The sequence below is a fragment of the Odocoileus virginianus genome, chromosome 4 (assembly GCF_023699985.2).
Source record: "Odocoileus virginianus isolate 20LAN1187 ecotype Illinois chromosome 4, Ovbor_1.2, whole genome shotgun sequence".
In the NCBI taxonomy this organism is placed as follows: Eukaryota; Metazoa; Chordata; class Mammalia; order Artiodactyla; family Cervidae; genus Odocoileus; species Odocoileus virginianus.
In genome coordinates this window covers 69,032,996-69,037,471 of record NC_069677.1, presented here as the reverse complement: position 1 = coordinate 69,037,471, position 4,476 = coordinate 69,032,996, and positions in this window count along the sequence as shown.

The window sequence follows — 4,476 nt, the reverse complement described above, 5'->3', positions numbered from 1 at the left end:
CCATGCTATGGCCCGCCACGTGCCTTCCTCCCTCTATCCCTTCAGCTCCTGGCCTTGGCCTTGGCTCTGCTGGACAGTCAGCCCTCTGGCTGAGTGGAGGGCCTAAGACAGTGAGGCCACCTCCTTGACTTGGGCTAGGCCTGCCCTCTACTCTGTCGGGTGCTCACACCCAGGAGAAGCCTTAAGGCCTAAAACAGTGTCCATCCCGCAGGCCCAGGGTATCTACCAAGGAGTTCCCTCCTCTGTTGGTGAGCAGACATTTCTATCACTTTCAGGAGCTTCTCTTCCTCTCTCTTCACCCCACCCTCATTCCTTCTGCCAGGAACCGTCTGGACTCTGAGAAAAGAAGCCCCCTTGTAATAGAAGGAAGGGGTGTGTCACCACATCTCCTACCCCAGCCCTGTCACCTATGTCCTCCTGCTTTCCCCATCCCAGCCACATCCTGGGAAGGCTGAAAGGTCATCACAGACACCTACAGACATGGGCCAGTCCCTCCACCTGCTCTTCTCTCCCCTGCTTTCAGAGGCCTTGGTCACTCCATTTCTCACCTCTCCTCTCTCCAGTGATGTAAGCTTGGCATCCCAGCTTCTGAGGAGACTAGATAGCTGTCAACTGTGTGTACCCCAAGCTGCTCATTCAGAGCTAAACAACACCTGTGGTGTGGAAGGCCAAGTGTGGGGCTCTGGAGCCAGCTCAGAGGTGAGCCCAGACCGACAGAGCCAGCTGCCCCATCTTGAGACCACTCACAAAGGTCAGAGCACAGCCCTTTGGTGGGCTCTGTGTCTGGGGGTGTCTGCCTTGGCGGAGTCAACTTTCCTGACAGAGTCTGTCAGAGGGCGCTCCACTGAGTGTTCTCACAGGGCCTGTACTGAGAGTGCCGAGTATGACGGGCAGGCAACTTTCCATCCAGAGGTGACCCAAGGTTGTGGGAAACACCAAGACTCTACATGTACATCACCAGATGGTCAGTATCAAAATCAGATTGATTATTTGATTATATTCTTTGCAGCCATCAGCCAAAGATGGAGAAGCTCTAGATAGTCAGCAAAAAACAAGACCAGGAGCTGACTGTGGCTCAGATAGTGAATTCCTTATTGCCAAATTCAGACTTAAGTTGAAGAAAGTAGGGAAAACTACCAGACCATTCAGATATGACCTAAATCAAATCCCTTACAATACACAGTAGAAGTGACAAATAGATTCAAGGGATTAGATCTGATGACAGAGTGCCTGAAGAACTATGGACAGAGGTTTGTAACATTGTACAGGAGGCAGTGATCAAGACGATCCCCAAGAAAAATAAATGCAAAAAGGCAAAATGGTTGTCTGAGGAGGCCTTACATATAGCTGAGAAAAGAAGAGAAGCTAAAGGCAAAGGAGAAAAGGAAAGATATACCCATCTGAATACAGAGTTCCAAAGAATAGCAAGGAGAGATAAGAACGCCTTCCTCAGTGATCAATGCAAAGATAGAGGAAAACAATAGATTGGGAAAAACTAGAGATCTCTTCAAGAAAATTAGAGATACCAAGGGAATATTTCATGAAAAGATGGGCACAATAAAGGACAGAAATGGTATGAACATAACAGAAGCAGAAGCTATTAAGAAGAGGTGGCAAGAATACACAGAAGAACTATACACAAAAGATCTTCATGACCCATATAACCATGATGGTGTGATCACTCAACTACAGCCAGACATCCTGGAATGCGAAGTCAAGTGGGCCTTAGGAAATATCACTGTGAACAAAGCTAGTGGAGGTGATGGAATTCCAGTTGAGCTGTTTAAAATCCTAAAAGATGATGCTGTGAAAGTGCTGCACTCAATATGTCTGTAAGTTTGGAAAACACAGCAGTGGCCACAGGACTGGAAAAGGTCAGTTTTCATTCCAATCCCAAAGAAAGGCAATGCCAAACAATGTTCAAACTACTGCACAATTGCACTCATCTCACACACTAGCAAAGTAAGGCTCAAAATTCTCCGAGCCAGGCTTCAACAGTATGTGAACCAAGAACTTCCAGAAGTTCAAGCTGGATTTAGAAAACACAAAGGAACCAGAGATCAAATTGCTAACATCTGATGGATTATTGAAAAAGCAAGAGAGTTCCAGAAAAACATCTACTTCATTTTATGCCAAAACCTTTGACTGTGTGAATCACAACAAACCGTGGAAAATTCTTCAAGAGATGGGAATACCAGACCACCTTACCTGCCTCCTGAGAAATCTGTATGCAGGTCAAGAAGCAACAGTCAGAAGTGGACATAGAACAACAGACTGGTTTCAGATATGGAAAGGAGTACATCAAGGTTGTATATTGTCACCCTAATTATATAACATATGCAGAGTATACCATGCAAAATGCCAGGCTGGGTGAAGCACAACCTGGAATCAAGATTGCTGGGAGAAATATCAATAACCTCAGATACTCAGATGACACTACCCTTATGGCAGAAGGCAAAGAAGAACTAAAGAGCCTCTTGATGAAAGTGAAAGAGGAGAGTGAAAAAGTTGGCTTAAAGCTCAACATTCAAAACACAAAGATCATGGCATCCAGTCCCATCACTTCATGGCAAATAGATGGAGAAACAGTGGAAACAATGGCAGACTTCATTTTTGGAGGGTCTAAAATCACTGCAGATGCTGACTGCAGCTATGAAATTAAAAGACGCTTGCTTGTTGGAAGGAAAGCTATGGTGAACCTAGACAACATATTATAAAACAGAGATGTTACTTCACCAACAAAGGTCCATCTAGTCAAAGCTATGGTTTTTCCAATAGTCATGTATGTGTGTGAGAGTTGGATTATAAAGAAAGCTGAGTGCTGAAGAATTGATGCTTTTGAATTGTGGTGTTGGAGAAAACTCTGTCCCTTGGACTGCAATGAGATCCAACCATCTATCCTAAGGGAAATCAATCCTGAATATTCACTGGAAGAACCGATGCTGAAGTTTAAACTCCAATACTTTGGCCACCTGATGCAAAGAACTGACTCACTAGAAAAGACCCTGATGCTAGGAAAGATTGAAGGCGGGAGGAGAAGGAGACAACAGAAGATGAGATGGTTGGATGGCATCACTGACTCGATGGACATGAGTTTGAGTAAACTCCGGGAGTTGGTGATGGACAGGGAAGCCTAGCATGCTGCAGTCCATTGGGGTCACAAAGAGTCAGACACGACTGAGTGGCTGAACTGAACTGAACCCCGTGTCAGGGGCCTTGATCCCAACCTTCTAGAGCCTGACTCATCCTTGTGTCCCTGTCCCCAGTCCTGAAGGCCTCTTGCTACAGGCTGGAGGACAGAGTAGTGTGCCCATAAAAGACAGTTTGTGGACACAAACTGTCCATTTAGACAGCTTCTTCAGGTCATAAGCACAAAGTCACCTCATGAGAAAACCAGCCATTTGCCTCATGGTGTAGAAGAACACAGCCTTTTCCCAAGTCAGAGAGGAAAGAGTATGCCCAGGCTCAGTGCATTTACAAATAAACCAAAGAACAAACTGATAAGAAGGAGTAGCTGGCATGTTACTACTCACGGGAGTAGTGATAGTTACTGAACAGCTCCTGTGACCCATGAAGGGACAACTAAACCAGGCAATTGAGTGAAAGCTGGTGTCACCACGAGGAGCTCTCAGGTTTTAAAATTAGTTTTGGGTGGCCCCATGGATTGGGAGCTTTCACTGCTGGGGTTTGATCCCTGATTGGGGAGCCAAGATCCTACAAGCCCATGGTGCAGCCAAACAAAAATTTTTAAAAAATAGAACACAATTCAGCTTTAGCCAAAATCAGAAACCCAAGAAATGCGGGGGGAGCAGCATTAAGAAAATTAGTTGAACCCTGGTTCCAAATGTAACCCCCAAGCACTGTTTTCTGAACATGCTCTGATTCATGGAGAACCACAGATGGTGAATCAGCTTATTCCAGGATTGCCCGTTGTAGCCAGGGCACATGGCATGAATTAAAGCTGACTTATACCTGCCCCGTAAGCCCTGAAGTGTCACGTCCAGTCCTGTTGCACTGATTTCAAGTTCACTGTTACCAAGTTAAGCTTTAAAATTGTTTCATCCATGGGACTTCCCTGGTGGTCCACTGGCTAAGACTTCATTCCCAATGCAGGGGACCTGGGTTCGATCTCTGCTCAGGGAACTAGATCCCGTGTGCTGCAACTAAGAACTGCAATTAAAGAGGCTGCATGCCACAGTGAAGACTGAAGCTCCCAAGTGCTACAAATAAGACCCGGCGCAGCAAATAAATATTTTTTTAATTTTTTTTAATTTTGTCTAAAAAATAAAATCAATTCATCCATAATGTAGATTTATTCCTGGGGAGACACTGTCCTCTAGCTCAGTAAGTATCCCCTGAGATGACATCATGTCACAGCAGAGTTCAATGACTAATGTCCATTTATTTTCTAAAATGTCAAAGATGGCCCCCCAAAAGTACATAGTCCACATTCATACTATTTAGTAAGGCAGGAAA